The sequence below is a fragment of the Equus asinus genome, chromosome 5, assembly GCF_041296235.1.
Source record: "Equus asinus isolate D_3611 breed Donkey chromosome 5, EquAss-T2T_v2, whole genome shotgun sequence".
Lineage (NCBI taxonomy): Eukaryota > Metazoa > Chordata > Mammalia > Perissodactyla > Equidae > Equus > Equus asinus.
In genome coordinates, this window is record NC_091794.1 from 5,705,661 (window position 1) to 5,722,995 (window position 17,335).

General features: G+C 37.1%; 1 long non-coding RNA gene across 3 annotated transcripts in view; it reads right to left on the reverse strand.

Moving 5' to 3' along the window:
• LOC123285585 (uncharacterized) overlaps positions 1 to 17,335 on the reverse strand; it is a 76,966-nt gene that overhangs the window by 22,558 nt on the left and 37,073 nt on the right. For all 3 annotated transcript variants that reach the window (XR_011503135.1, XR_011503136.1, XR_011503137.1), the window contains exon 2: positions 16,118 to 16,236. This is a non-coding gene — a long non-coding RNA (uncharacterized lncRNA). The remainder of the gene's footprint in view (positions 1 to 16,117; positions 16,237 to 17,335) is intronic.

Sequence of the window (17,335 nt, forward strand, 5' to 3'; positions counted from 1 at the left end):
CCACTTCACGCTCAACTCCCTGTGTTATTTTGAAATCTAGCTCACCATTCAGAGCCTTCCAGCTCAGGGGGAAGGACCCCAGGTCTCACTGCTGGGTGTGGTATCATTCTCTGCATCTTGCCCTCCTCCACTGGCCCAAGAGCCATGTCCAGTGCACTTTGAGTCCTGCCCTCATCAGCCCTCTGACAATTTCCCCTTCTGTGAGTACTGTTGCTGAGTTGCCATGATGTTACATGTAAGCAGATTTGTCAAATAGAGAAAGGTCACCTAAATCAAAGTTCCCCACTTTAAAAAGTAACAGCAATGGCCTTGGTTAAATCTAGAAATTAGTTGAGGTATGTCTGAGCCCTCCCTAGATGTCCCATGCCACCTGCTGTCCTTCCACATCCAGGACCCTTTTTTTCCCTCTTGCTTAATGCCTTCCACAAAGAACCTGGAACTCAGTCACACTAGCTGGTCCTTCAGAATGACTGACACTAAAAGGAATCCGTCAGGGCTCACACCTTTGCATCGTGCAGCATCCTGTAGGCATCCTTGAGCTCTGCCCAGGTGTTTCAGGGCATCTCTGAAAAGTATCTTCCATCCAACAGTGAAGGCTTCAACCAACCAAGAAGCCCTGCTTTTTCTTTTAATATATTCTCTTACTATACTATATAGTTGCTACAAGTTATTTCTAGTAGAGGGTCCAATATGAGTCAACCACCAATGCCAGATACTTTGAAATAATTCTGTAATTCCGTTTTTGCATGCTGAAATTCTGCTTTACTTTTTTCCCTAGTTATAATTTTATTACAAACTTTCCCCAAAGGTTAAAGTCCCTATAATTAAGAGTTAGATACCAAGTTTTCTTTAAACAAAAACCCTGGAACAAAAGTTCCTGTGCTTTCTGGCTAATTTTATCAGTTAGGTTGTGATGGCTGACAACCTGGCCCCTGACTTGATACAAAAGGGTACTTAAAAGTACAAGTTCATATTCAAGTTACTACCTATTCTGACAATGACATTAAAGGAAACTATCAAAAGGAACCCTGTTGCTTTCATTAGCATGGTTTAGACAAAAATTGAGAGCAATTTATCAGCGTCATTCTACTAAACTAAAATATCAAAGCCAGGTCTCTGTGGTAGAAAAAATAACCATGTTATTTATATAACATGCCTTGGTATTTTGTTCAGTGAGGAAACTGTATGTTGATCCAATGAGAACAGGGCAGTGGAATGGTGAGTATAACTCATCGACTAGACATTTCTTAAAACTAGAAGGAAGCTAGATGTCATTTACTCCAGAGCTTTCAATCTGGCAGCTCATTCTGCAGTTATGTTGTCTTTGGTCTGCAACGCTTTGATTGAGTTCATTGCCAATATTAAAGAACAGTACGCTTCATAGAAAAGATCCAAACTTTCACTTCTTCTTAAAGATTTATAATATCTGGCATAATTTCTAAAACATTTTTATGGGGCAAATGTCTTTCAATATGCAAACTCACTCACTTAAATTCTCTACATGGCTTTTAATTTTGAGGATTATTGGCAGACTCTCCACCAGCACTCTGCCATCCCAGAACAGATAAGTATTCTAAACAAGGTGTTAAAAACAAACCAACAAACCACTACCAAAAGGAATCGTTGTTTTGGTTTCATTAGGGCCTGAAACCTAGTCGGTAAAATAGAGTATTGCTTCTTAACCTCACTGGGACATAAATAATTTCCTTCTAAAGCTCAAGACAAGAATCCCCTTTTATTCAATATTGTAGGATTAGAGAAAAAGAACCAGGCAGGGCAGGAGAGAGTATAATAATCAAATTGGATATAACTCTTGGATTTCCACCTGAAAGACTGAAAAAAATAATCTTTACAGTGGCATGTGCTTGTTATGTATTGTATCAAAGCAAAAGATGTATATATCACATTTTCTTTATCCATCCTTCCGTCAATGGACACTTAGGTTGTTACCATATCTAGGCTAGTGTGAATAATGCTGCAATGAACATGAGGGTGCAGATCTCTTCAAGATACTAATTTTTGTTTCCTTCAGCTATAAACCCAGAAATGGGATTGCTGGATCATACGATAGTTATATTTTTAATTTTTTGAAGAACCACCATACTGTTTTCCGTAGTGGCTGCACCAATTCACGTTCCCAACAACAGTGCACAAGGCTTCCCACTCTCCATGTTTTTGCCAACACTTGTTGTCTCTTGTTTTTTTAATAATATCCATCCTAACAGGTGTGAGGTGATATCTCATTATGGTTTTGATTTGCATTTCCCTGATGATTAATGATGTTGAGCACCTTTTCATGTACCTGTTGTTCATTTGTATGTCTTCTTCGGAAAAACGTCTATTCCAGTCCTTTGACCATTTTTTAATTGGATTATTTGTTTTCCTGTTGTTGAGTTGTATAAGTTCCTTATATATTTGGAAATTAACCCCTTATCAGCTATATGATTTGCAAATACCTTCTCCCATTCCATAGATTGCCTCTTCACTCTACTGATTGTTTCCTTTGCTGTGCAGATTTTTAGTTTTATGTAGTTGCACTTGTTGATTTTTGCTTTTTTGTGTGTGCATGTGTGAGGAAGTTTGGCCCTGAGCTACATCTGTTGCCAATCTTCCTCTCTTTGCTTGAGGAAGATTGTTGCTGAGCTAACATCTGTGCCAATATTCTATTTTATGTGGGATGCCACCACAGCATGGCTTGACCAGTGGTGCCAGGTCTGTACCCAGGATCTGAAACTGTGAACCCCGGGCTGCCAAAGTGGAGCATGCAAACTTAACCACAATGCCATTGGGCCAGCCCTGATTTTTGCTTTTGTTACTTGTGGTTTTCGTGTCACATCCAAAAGATCTTTGCCAACACCAGTGTCAAGGAGCTTTTTCCCTGTTTTCTTCAAGGAGTTTACAGTTTCAGGTCTTACATTTAAATCTTTAAATCATTTTGAGTTGATTTTTGTATATGGTGTCAGTGGTCCAGTTTCATTCTTTGCATGTGGCTGTCAAATTTTCCCAGTAGCATTTATTAAAAAGATTATCCTTTCCCCATTGTGTATTCTTGGTGCCCTTGTCAAAGATTAGTTGATTATATACGCATGGATTTATTTCCAGGCTCCCTATTCCTTTTCATTGATCAATGTGTCTGTTTATATGAATACTGTTTTGATTACTATAGCTTTGTAATGTAATTTGAAATCAGGAAATGTGATACCTCCAGCTTTGCTCTTGTTTCTCAAGATTGTTTTGGCTATTTGGGGTCTTTAGTGGTTCCACATGAATTTTAGGATTGTTTTTTCTACTTCTGTGAAAAATGCCTTTGGGATTTGCATAGAGACTGTGTTGACTCTGAAGATAGCTTTGGGTAGTATGGACATTTTAACAATATTCTTCCAATCCAATTCTTATCTTTCCATTTATTTCTGTCTTCCTCAGTTTCTTTCATCAATGTTTTATAGTTTTCAGAATACAGATCTTTCACTTCCTTGGTTAAATTTATTCCTAAGTATTTTATTCTCTTTGATGGTATTATAAATTAGATTGTTTCTCTTTCAGATAGTTTGTTGTTAGTGTAGAGAAATGCAACTGATTTTTGTATATTGACTTTGTATCCTGCAACTTTACTTAGTTTAGTAGTGGATTTGGGGGTGGGTTCTTTTGGAGTTTTGGTGTTTTTTGGAGGAGTCTTTGGGGTATCTATATATAAGATCATGTCATCTTTAAATAGAGGCCATTTTGCTTTTTCCTTTACAATTTGGATGCCTTTTTTTTTTTTCTTGACTAATTGCTCAGGCTAGGACTTCCAGTATTATGCTGAACAGAAGCAGTGAAAGTTGGCATCCTTGTCTTGTTCCTGATCTTAGAGGAAAGCTTTTAGCTTTTCACCACTGAGTGTAATATTAGCTGTGGCCTTGTCATCTAAGGTCTTTATTATGGTGATTATGGTACATTATGATATATTATGGTATATTATAGTACATTCTTTCTATAGTTAATTTGTTAAGAGTTTTTATCATGCAAGGATGTTGAATTTTGTCAAATACTGTCTTTGCATCTCATCTTGAGATGATCAGGGATTTTTATCCTTCATTTTGTTAATGTGGTATATCACATTTGTTGATTTGTATCTGTGAACCATTCTTGCATCCCAAAGATAAATCCCACTTGATCATGGCGTATGATCTATTTGCTGTGCTGTTGAATTCAGTTTGCTAGCATTTTGTTGAAGATTTCTGCTATGTTCATCAAGAATATTGGTCTGTAATTTTCTTTTCTTGTAGTGTCCTTGTCTGGCTTTGATATCAGGATAATGCTGGCTTGTAAAAGCCATGAAAAATAAGGAAATCATGCCATTTGCAACAAGGATGAAGCTGGAGGACATTATGCTGAGTGAGATAAGCCAGACAGAGATAAATATTGTATGATCTCACATATATGTTGAATCTTAAAAAAATATATTGAATTCATAGAAACAGAGTAGAATGGCCGTTGCCTGGGGCTGGGGAGTGGGGGATGTGGGGAGATGTTGGTCAGAGGTTACAAACTTTCAGTTATAAAAAGAGTAAGTTCTGGAGATCTAATTTACAACATAGCGACTATAATTAATAATACTCCATTGTATACTTGAAACTTGCTAAGAGAGTACATCTTAGGAGTTCTCACCACACAAAAAGAAAAATGATAACTCCGTGAGGTGATAGATGTATTAACTTGATTGTGGTAATCATTCCACAATGTCTATATATTTCAAATCATCACAATGTACAGTTAAATATATACAATTTTGTCAATTATGTCTTAATGAAGTTGGGGGGAAAAAAGAAAAAAGCAATAATTGGCTTGAAAAAGAGCACAAGGTACTAAGAATTATCTTTGCGTATTTACCCTCAGTAAGCTTGTGGTGAAAATCACATTCTTTAGCTACTTTATTGTAAGAAAGCCAAAACTATAGAGAATATAATCATTACATATGAAATTCCTTAATTTTCTCACTTGCTCAGGCTGATAAAGCTATTTTTATTCCTTAATAACTTAGTCTGATATGTCAAATTCATAGTCTCGAGGGATTGCCAGAAAGCAGCATGTTAGAGCTCAGAATAATCTAAGAAAAGCATTCGCTTTGAATGTTTATGTAATAGCAAGCCACTTGTATGAAAGTTTACCAAACCTTAAACAACCTTCTTTTTGAAAACTTCTAAATTCTTCTCCCAAATTATTATTTGTTTTAGTCTCATGGAGATATGTATCTAAGAGTACCACTACATGAATGAAGAATAAAGAAACAATCTTTTCCTCACAAAATAAAAGTCTGTAATAAAAATGGGTTGTTAGGCTTAGCAAAACATAGGTTTGCCCTAACAGTAGTTCCTTAATAAAACAAAATCTATTCTGGAATAATCTAAACCAGAATCTTTCATTAACTATAGAGAGTCAAGACAGATAAAAACAAACACTTAACAATGAAGCCTATGGACATAAATGATACTGAAGGTCAAGGCGGCAGTCACTTTGGGGAATATGAAGTCTGTTTCCCCACAAAACGTAATCTTTATGAGAAAGAACAGCATATAAAAGCTTAGATTCTTCCATAAGCTTTCTGGCTAGTCATCTGTTACCCATCTCTTTGAACTCAGAAGTCTGCAGGTAACCAATCATACATTGTAAAAAACCCTAAAAAGTGCTTAAGGTAGGTTCTGTAATGCACCAAATCTATAATCCGGTCACAGATGTCTCAGGACAGAAGCCTGGAATAAAAGCTTCAAGAGCTGTAGTGCAATGAAAAGAATAAAGTCATAGGTGCTCCCTGAAAAAAACGACTCTGAAAGAAGCATGCTATTAGCACAGTTTATTAAGATATGGCCATGGGGATAATCGGGTAACTAGGACTTAATGATTTACATGAAAATTTGCAGGTGACATGTGTTGTAATTGTTGCTTCAGAGCTAAATGCCATTCTGTGGCCATGGACAGCCTCAATACCATAAAGTAAAAGAGCCTCAGAGCTGAGTGGTCTGCATTCATCAGAATGTAGCAATGGACAGGATTCAACAGCTCCTGGGCTGCAGGAAAGGCATCTTTGTATTGGCCAATGGTTGCCTTCCATGGAGCAAAAGCTCCGTAGAAAACCCTTACCCCAAGAATCCCAGAATTTCCTGTACTGCCTCTAAGTAGACACAACACAAACTAGTGCCTTTTTTAGAATGAGATAGTCAGGCAGTGACTAGCATCACTGAGACAGTAACCTGAGAAGACGACAGTTTCAACTTTCTCCCTCTCCTTTCATCAGACCACCTAATGCTCACTGAATTGATAGCAGTTCTTCCCTTCCTTATGGTCATCAGACCATTGTCTAAAGATAGCACTAGGGGACTTCTGGAAGACAAGAAAAATTCATTCATAACAAAAGCTGTCAATGGAAAATGCCTTGCCTGGATAGAATAACAAGAGACAGCTATTGACTGTTTTTATAGTTGGTTTTCTCATGGTATAGATGCCTAAAGGTGAACCTGTTCTTTTCCATGAAATTTTGGCCACTTATCTCCATGACTTCTGAAATCTACCCAGATGCCCCACACCAGGTTAGAAACCCCATTTATACACTCACAAAGCTCTCTGTATCCCTCATTTCTAGCACTACCATCTGTAATCACATCAATCACCGCAGGTAATAACTTCACCAATAGCTGTCTTCTACCTTGCATTGTAAGCCTCTGTGATAGCAGGACCTGGCACATGGTTTGTTCATTCTAATTATTAACCAATAAATATATATACAAGTGAATAAATGAATCTCCGTGAAGAAAGTGAAAGCACATTAAGATCTCATTGATGGGTCTCATTGGAATTGTATTGTAAAGTCTACTTTGTACTTTTTAACTACTTTGTCAAGGGGCCTTAGAACTATTAATCATAAAGGCATAATTATCAATTATTGATACATCAAAATAGCCTTAGCTTTTGTTTTACACTCCTGGTTAATTATGTGCATTATTATAATAACTGCAGCTTCTTGTATCTGCTATGGGTCTTAGATGCTGTTGTGACAGGTGGATTAATGAACCCTCCAAAGATGTCCACATCCTAATCCCTGAAACCTGTGACTATGTCACCTAACATGGCAAAAGGGACTTTGCAGAGGTAATTAAGTCAAAGGTCTTTAGATGGATAGGTTCCTTTGGATTATCTAGGTGAGCCCAGTGTAATCAAGAGGGTCCTTATAAGAGGAAGGCAAGAGTGTCCGAGTCAGGGAAAGAGAGATGATGACAGAAGCAGAGATCAGAGTGATGTATCCATGAACCAAGGAATGTAGGCAACCTCTAGGAGCTGGAAAGGGCAAGGAATGAACACTCCCCTGGAGCCTCCAGAAGGGATGCAGCCCTGTAGACTCACTGTAGACTCTGACCTCCAAAACTATAATAAATTTGTGTCGTACACTTCCAAATTCATGTTACAAGCCAGTATTACTCTGAAACCAAAATTATACAAGGACACTACAAGAAAAGAAAGTTACAGACCGATGTCCCTGATGAACATAGATGTAAAAGTCCTCAACAAAATATTAACAAATGGAATTCAACAATACATTAAAAAGATCATACATCATGAGATTTATTCCAGGCTCAACATACACAAATCAACCAATGTGATACACCACATTAACAAAGTGAAGGATAAAAATCATATGATCATCCCAAGATGAGATGCAGAAAAAGCATTTGACAAAATTCAGGATCCATCTATGATAAAAACTCTCAACAAAGTGGGCATGAAGGGTACATACCTCAACATAATGAAGGCCACATATGACAAGCCCACAGCTAACATGATAGTCAATGGTAAAAAGCTGAAAGTTTTTCCCCGAAGATCAAAAACAAGACAAGGATGTCCACTCTCATCACTTTTATTCAACATAGTATTACAAGTCCTAACCAGAGCAATTAGGCAATTAAAAGATATAAAAGGCATCCAAACAGGAAAGGAAGAAGTAAAACTGTCACTATATACAGATGACACAATCTTATGTATATGGAAAATCCTAAAGACTCCACCAGAAAACTGTTAGAACTAGTAAATGAATTCAGTAAAGTTGCAGTATATAAAATCAATATACAAAAATCTGTAGCATTTCTATGCACTAATAACAAACTGGCACAAAGAGAAATTGAGAAAACAATCCCATTTACAATTGCATCAAAAAGAATAAAATACCTAGGAATAAATTTAACTAAGGAAGTAAAATATCTGTACATTGAAACTATAAAACATTGATGAAAGAAATTAATGAAAACATAATAAATGGGAAGACATTCTGTGCTCATAGATTGGAAGAATTAATGTTGTTAAAATGTCCATAATATCCAAAGCAATCTTCAGATTCAATACAATCCTTATCAAAATTCCAATGGCATTTTTCACAGAGATTTTAAAAAACTAAAATTTGTATGGAACCCCAAAAGATGTCGAATAGTCAAAGCAATCTTGAGAAAGAAGAACAAAGTTGGAGGCATCTTCAGGTACACTTCCTGATTTCAAACTATATTGTAAAGCTATAGTAATCAAGCAATATGGTCGTGGCAGAAAAACAGACACATAGATCAGTGTAAAGAAATAGAGAGCCCCAAAATAAACCCACACATACATGGTCAATTAGTCTTCAACAAAGGAGCCAAGAACACACAATGGGGAAAGAACAGTCTCTTCAATAAATGGTGCTGATAAAACTCGACAACCACATGCAAAAGAATGAAACTGGACCACTATCTTACATCATACCCAAAAAATGAACTCAAAATGGATTAAAGACTTGAACATAAGAGCTGAAAACATAAAACCCCTAGAAGAAAACATGGGTGGTAAGCTCCTTGGTACAGGTCTTGGTGAAGATTTTTTGGATTTGACACCAAAAGCACAAGAAACAAAGGCAGAACTAAACAAGTGAGATCACATCAAACTAAGAAGCTTTTGCACCTTGAAGCAAACCATCAACAAAATGAAAAGGGAAGCTACAGAATGGAAGAAAGTATTTGCAAATCATATATCTGATAAGGGGTTAATATCTAAAATATCTAAAGAACTCATACAACTCAATAGCAAAAAAATAAACAATCCAGTTTAAAAATGGGCAGATGAACTGAATAAACATTTTTCCAAAGAAAATATCCAACTGGCCAACAGGTACATGAAAAGGTACTCAACATCACTAATCATCAGAGAAATACAAATCAATACCACAGTGAAATATCACCTCACACCTGTTAGAATGGTTGTCATCAAAAAGACAAGAGATAACAAACAAGTGTTGGTGAGGATGTGGAGAAAAGGGAACGCTTATGCACTGTTGGTGGGAATGTAAATTGGTGCAGCCACTATGGAAAACAATATGGAGGTTCCTCAAAAAATTAAAAACAGAACTACCATATGATCCAGCAATTCCATGTCTAGGTATTTATCCGAAGAAAACAAAAACACTAACTTGAAAGGATATATGCACCCCTAGGTTCATTGCAGCATTATTTATAATAGCTGAGATATGGAAACAACCTGATTGTCCATCAATGGATGAATGGATAAAGAAATGTGGTGTACATATACCATGTGGTGTATATATACAATATATATAATGTACATATACTGAATGATATTCAGTCACATGAAAGAAGGAAATCCTGCTATTTGCAACAACATGGATGGAGCTCGAGGGCATTGTGCTAAGTGAAATAAGGCAGAGAAAGACAAATACCATATGATTTCACTTATATGTGGAACCTTGAAAAAAACAAACAAAGCTGAACTCACACAGAACACAGTTTGGTGGTTGCCAGGGCAGGGTGGGGGCGTGGGGAGCGACAAGTGAAATGTGTGAAGAGGGTCAAAAGGCACATACTTCTGGTTATAAAGTAGATAAGTCTGCGGGTGTAATGTACAGCATGCTGACTATAGTTAATAATACTCTATTGTATATTTGAAAGTTGCTGAGAAAGTAGATCTTAAAAGTTCTCATTGTAAGAAAAGAAATTTGTAACTGTGTGTGGTAATGGATGTTAACTAGACTTATTGTGGTGATCATTTACACCTGAAACTAATATAATGTTATATGTGAGCTATAACTCAATTTTAAGAAATAAATAAGTCGGTGTTGTTTCGAGCCACTAATTTTTTGGTAGTTTGTTACAGGAGCAATAGGAAACTAACACAGCTGTGCACTGGGGATGCATTAAAAAAGTGATCACTCATGAAAAACGGAGATAAGAGAAATGGAATACACCTAGCAGAGCTGAGATGGAGATGCTGGCAAAGGGCACTATCACACGGAAGACTGAGCAACCCGTAACAGAGAAACATCCAAGGTCTTCTGGAGAATCCATGAGCAACAGAAAAAGGTCTCTGCTCACTGTCAACTCAACCACATCTTCCCCAAGGAAACGAAAACAATTTGTTGTTTCTGAAGTATCCATAATTTTTTCCTTCTTCTCTTTGCCACTTTCTCTTATGCAAATCTCATCTTTTCCTTTAACAGATTAAACCAATCTATTTTTGGTTCCCTTATCAACAGCGTGCCAGTAAGTAATTATATGCTGTTGAGTTATATTTCAAAAGTCTCTGATAAGTTTCAAATAGATTTAAAACAAAGCTATTCTCTGAAATATCTGTGACAAAAAGCCTTTAAAGGCTTTGGTTAAATGACATTTTCTAAGGAAAATTAGAATAAGTAAGTTAAGGTAAACAAAAAAAGGCAATCTACAACAGTCTGAGTTCTTAGGTCCGAACTGAAACTAATCTTGGCTAACTGAAACAGAAAAGCAATCATATTAGTGATATAAAATGCTAACCATCAAATAGATTAATTAGATATTTGTAAGCACTAAATATACACATCCAATAATTAAAAGATTCCTCAAAGAATTATAAATGCACTATGTTCTATCAACAAAATGCATAATTCTCTAAGGGCATTCAATTGATGAATATAATAATTTTTAGAGCTAAAGCTTAGTATGTTTGTGTTGCCATAGGAATTCAGAACAGCATCATCACCTAAGCCAACCTCTTCAATGTTGACGTCTTAATTCTACTCGAGTTTTTATAGAAGTATATGTCTTAAAGCACATTTTGTTCATATCCAGTTTTTACCCCGGCAAAGACAGGTTTCCCTCCTTTCTATTCTTCAACAGAAACTGAGGCACAGAGAGGTTAAACAGCTCGCCAAGCCACAAGACTAGTTAATAGAGAAGTCAAGCCTCCTGGCTCCTGATCTAGGACTCTCCGTATACCACCACGGCCCAAAACTGTGCCAACTAGAACCCTGTGAAGAATGCCGCTCGCTATCAAACTCCACGCCCAATAGGAGTTCGGGTCCTGGAGGGTTCTGGTTAAAGAGCCTCTCAGATCAGTCCTGTCCAGGGGTTCCGGATTCAACACTCTGACTGACTCACTTCACTTCAGGGAAGGAGGCAAGGTGGAGCCCCAGTTTCCACAAAGAACAGTAGGTATTTTTCTTGTTAAGTTATTCACGTGTAAACTATCGACACTGGTCAGGATTCTGTTTAATCATGCATTGCTGAAACCAGTAGAGGTGAGAATGCGATCTCTATGTAAGCAGCCAAGAGAACTTTTTAAATGAAACTCCCACAGTTCACACCAGCATCTATGCAGTTAACATCTCTTCTCACTTTGTCTTCACATGACCACTTTCTCCACTTCCTACTGAAAAATGTCCTAGAGCTTATTTCCAGACTGTTTATTTTAAGTTAGGTGAATTTAAACAAAGGTTAATCAGTCTCAATTGTTTAAAAGTAGGTCACAGATTTTGTTTCCCCTTAAATTAAAATGCCTCGTGGCTGTTGATGTGAGAATACAGAAAGGTCACCAGCTTCCTTCCTCTGAAAATAAACAAGACACTTGGGGAAATTTTTGACTAATAAATTTATAGGAAAATTATTTATTATTCCTAATATAAATATTAAGACTCCTTCCTGCACGCCATAATTTTTCCTTAAATCATTTTATAGTCATAGAACTCCCTGCTAAAAATAGGTGTAACACCGCTGTGGGCTCAGGCTCTAGAGGCTGCCCGAGGCAATGGCGTGAGCCCCCCGGGTGTTAACCGTCTACAGTCTCAACAAGAGGCTTCACGAGAGGATGGATGAATAGGCAGAGCATAGAGGATTTTTAGGGCAGCGAAAATCTTCTGTTTGATACTATAATGGTGCATACATGCCATTATACATTTGTCCAAACCCATAGAATGTACAGCACCAAGACTGTGGATGTTGGGTGATAATTATTTGTCAATGTAGGTTCATCAGTTGTAAGAAATGTACCATCTAGTGCCGGCTGTTGATAGTGAGGGAGATTGTGCGTGTGTCTGCGCAGGGGGTATATGGGAACTCAATATACTTTCCACTCAACTCTACACCTAAAACTGCTCTAAAAAATAAAGTCTAATTTTTCAAATATACATCACACAAAAGGGGCTTTAAAAAATTCTAACTCAGTCTCTTTTCGGAGGTGGGCATAATGACTCACTAAAAAATGCATTCAACAAAATAATTATGCTGATTGCAAAGAGATATGTTTCTAGTTGCATCAATTGACTTGCAAGGGATGAGGGGTGGAGAGAAAACATCAATTTGTCCAACTAAGTATTAAAGTATTTTTATTTTAACATTAACCAAGTCTTCGTAATTATCTGACAAGCCATCTAATAAAAAATATTAGGTGGCATATAGAGAAGGGAGAGACAGAATAAAAAGCTTTTTCCTTGATTAAGTTCTTCATTTTGTCAAATAACAACAAACATCCTTTTAAATAAGCATGAACAAGATCCACCCTAGTCAGGCAGCTGCTTTCCAAACTGTGCAGCTGTGCTGTAATCTGGGTTATTGGGAATTTTCAAAACTGTGATATTATAGCCTATGAAAAGTAAATTAAAGAGTTAGAGGAACTCCACTGATTTCCAACATGAGGAAAAAGTACCTTGCATTTGCACATAGTGAGTCATGTATGTATTTATTTTTCAAAGATAAAATCTCTCCAGTATTGTTTAAGAATTGTTAAAAGATCTCAGCTATTAGTCTGCAGAACTTTCTGTTGCTTAGATAAGCAGGCCACAGGTCAGCACATCTTTAAATAGCTACATAGGTGTTGGTCAGAGCTGCATGAGCCCATAGAGGAGACAAGTCAGGTTATGGACTCGTAGACATCACACAACCATTTCTTTTGGGTCCTTAGTCAAGAGCAGCTTCAATTGCCATAAGCATATAACCGGATCACCCCTCATTCAGACAGGTCACTCCAGCACAAGTCAGAAAACATGAGGAGACAGGAATACAGATATTCAAAGACCAGCCTCAAAAAGACATTTGAAGAATTCCTAAACATTTTTAGATTTTAAAAACAAATGTTTTAGCTCTCCTCACTTGGAACTAGGCAAGTCTTTATTGTACATCTATTGTGAGTAAAGAACAATAGACATCTACAACATTTTCGGATAACTGCAGTAGAGTCTTTTCTAATTTCTTCCTTTCCCTTCTCAGGGACCAAACAGATATACATCATCTTCTTTAAAAAAAGAAAAGAAAGCAAAGACTAGGTCGTGTTACAAAAGCTCATCTGAGAAAATTGAATAACTATCTTAGGATCACTATTTATTTTCCAGCTAGGACTAAAGATTTAGGCAAAGGGACTATAGGATATACTCAGGACTAGTAGATAGCTGTTTAAAGTAAAAGTTGATTAATGTGGACAATCAAATATTTATTAGTACTTTAAACATTTTTAACTACAGTTATTTACCAATCTTCAGATATAAGGAAAATTATCACAGTATCACATTCAAATTTCCAATTAGTCTCAGGGGAAGAAAGAACACAGCGTGCCTTGTCGTGCAGTCTGAGTGAAGGCACGTTCTGGACCAGCGTGATCCCCGCCTCCAGGCTCAGCCGTCCCATTCACATCGACTTAGGCAGCAAGCACAGTGCCATGTTTTTATCAACATCCAGGGCATTCACCTTAGTTGCATGGAAATAATTCTCCTTCCAATATTTATCTCATTGATTTATATAGTTTCTAATTAGATTATATAATTATAACATAGATTGTATAGTAAAAGACAACTAGAATAAACAGATTTTGGAACAAACAATTTAATTGGCGGTACTAGAAGTATACAGCTGTGCTAGAAAGTAGCTTACAGCTTTGTGAACTACAGGCTTAGTGTGCTATGAGTACTGGAAACAGACTTTATAAGGGAAAAAAACTTTAGCAAATACAGAAAGTTAGTGAATAAAGCTCAATTGGAAGTGTTTCTATCAAATTAATTGGGGGGCTGGATTATGCCCATGAGGAAACAGAACCAATTAAAACCTTTCCCAAACATGGTTCCAAATCCACATCAATTGGGTGTCTCCAACAGTGTCGTTCCAGAGTAAGTGAGTGTGTGAGTGTGAGTGTGAGTGTGTGTGTGTGTGTGTGTGTGAGTAGTAAGGATATTGTGGGCTATGAGGGCTCTAGGAAAGTTTTTAAACCTTATATTTTTTTATTTGACAATTTAAAAATTTATGTGAATGTATTCTGCATCACCTAAAAAGCCACTTCAAAGTTAAATCATGTGTCCCCAAGTATGACAATCATGGGAGCACCAATGAACACTCAAATCACAGAATTTAACTTTGTCTGTGTGCATAAGCATAACTAACTGCTATTAGGTTGGTACCACCTAACATCAAGCTAACTGTTCTGCACTGTATTTGGACTGAATTATTAGAGTTCCTACCCTGTAATCTATCTTGAGAGACATGAAGACTTGACTCTACGAAACAGTAAAGTGCCCAAATGTATGTTGGAGAGGATAAGAGGCTCACTATGTGCTGGAGTAGGGACTGTCCCATCCCACAGCTCTGTCCGTACCCCACCCCCTGCTGTCAAAGCGAGGCAGCCGATGAAAACGCCTCACTCCACCAGACTCTTTAAGATATTAACATTGAAGCAACATGGTTGGTGGAGAAATGCACTAATTTAATTATCACAAATTATGAGAAATAGCATAAATGTGGACTTAGTATATAAATGTACCCACATCAAGCAAAGGACAAATCACACCCAATTTTCTGTAAAAGAAGTTTTCCACAGTTCAAAATTTCTAGTTAAGGAAGAAGAAAAGGAAAAAGGAAACCTGACTTACAGTCGTGTCATTTTTAAATGGGGTGCACAAATCACTGCCAGTATTTATGGACGGATCTTAGTCTGAGATCACACTCAGTGTTTAAACTATTATTATTTTTCAACATCTGCAAAAATTGAAAACTTCAGGTATTTTTCTTGCCTAGTAATTAGATTAGATGCCACTGTAATGTAGAATTCCATAATAACACAATGATAACCTTATCTTGAATAAAATGGAAGCTTTAGGGTTAAAGTGATACATCATTGAGAATGGCATTTAGGAGTATTCCTTGGTAGAGTTTCCTTGGTTTTGTGTTTTTGTCGCTGAGGAAGATTAGCCCTGAGCTAACATCTGTTGCCAATCTTCCTCTACTTTGTACGTGGATTGCTACCACAGCATGGCCACTGACAAGTAGTATAGGTCCACGCCTGGGGTCTGACCCACAAACCTAACCGGGGACGCTGAAGCGGAGTGCGCCAAACTTAACCACTAGGCCATGGGGCCAGTCTCTCATTGGTAGAGTTTTGAGGGTGAAGTCTGGTTATGGTGAACTAGCCAACAAGGGCTTGAAATGATTAGTGATAGTCTGTACAACATACTTATATAAGCAGGCATTCTCTTCATTGTAGGATTGAAGTTCAAACACACAAAGTAAACATATTACACCTAATAAAAGGTAATTTAGTTTCAACAAAATATGCATATTAAAACAAATCATTTTAATTGCATTTGATTTTATAATGTTATTTGCTTATTTGTAAATTTGTTTTACTTTTAAAATTGTATAAGAACAACAGAAACAAGGAGTTCCTAAATAGGTACAAATATTAAATATCTAAGTAATGGTAAAACAAAAATAGTTTAAGTCCATTGGGACCCCCTCCAGGCAGCTCCCATACCCTCTGGGGTCCCACCTTCATTGTGCACACCTTAGCTTGCTGGCACCTCAAGGGGTTCAAGGCTCACCTGTGCCCTGCATTCCCAGGACTGTAATCAGGCATTTCTCCAAAGAAGGAATGCAGACAGCATGACCTGCGCACCAAGTGAACTCATCGCTCCTGTGGTGCTTTTGTTTCCAGGCCTTTCTATTGGAGAGAATAAAAAACATGTATTTTTAAACATCATAAATTCATACTGATATGAATTTACAGAGATAGGAGATATTCATACTAATATCTCCTATTCAAATCCATTAACACAAGATTCTTCCCCACCTTTCCCATTCCATATTTTCCTTTCCTTTTACCTACAGCAGGAAACTTTGTTCCCAACATCAATATTTTTATTCATATACTTTCTCACACAAAACAGTTTCAGAATTAACACATCAATACCACGACCAATCTCAATACTTCTAAGGAAAGTTCAAGGTTTTTGTATTGCCCTGCTCTAGCTTCTTCCCCAACACTTCAGTCCTAAAGCCATTCGATGGGGCAGAGCAGGACGAACATCCCCCTGTGATGGGAGAGCCGTGGCGTCTCAGCCTGAGGAGCAGAAGCCCACCCAGGGTCCCCAAGACCTGTTCTAGAATAACACTGACATATTATTTGCCTTTTGCACTTTTATTTTCTGACAAGTACACTGTGGAGTTCTTCAAAAGCTACCAGACTTCATAACCGTATGCGGCTGGATTTCCTTCATATATGTCAGTCAAAACAACGTAAAACAATAGTCTGAATGCAGCAGCAGACATGGAAGCTAGCTGCCTTCTAGTAAGCCAGACATCAGAGATTTGCAAAAGTAGAAAACAGTGCTACACTTCTCACTAAATCTGTTCTGTTCTGGAAAATTAATTGTTTTTCACAAAAATATTTTAATTATGTCAACATGCAATGGGTTTTCTTTTAAGTGAAACAACTTTCATTAAAGCTCTTTGGAGTCTTCCATAATTTTTAAGAGTGTAAAGGAGTCCTGAGGCAAAAAAAAGAAAAAGAGAGACCCAACGCTCTAACACAACAATGACAGGGAAAAAGGCGCAGGAAGAACTCTGACAGGAAACTCACATAATCACCAAATGCAGTGTATGTGTCTTTTTTGAATCCTAATTCTAAAAAATCAAAAAGACATTTTCGAGATGCCAGGAATTTTAAATATGCATATTAGATGACATTAAGGAATTTTAATTTTGTTACATTTGATAACCACATAGTGATTACGAAAAAAAAAAAAAATACAAGTGAAATG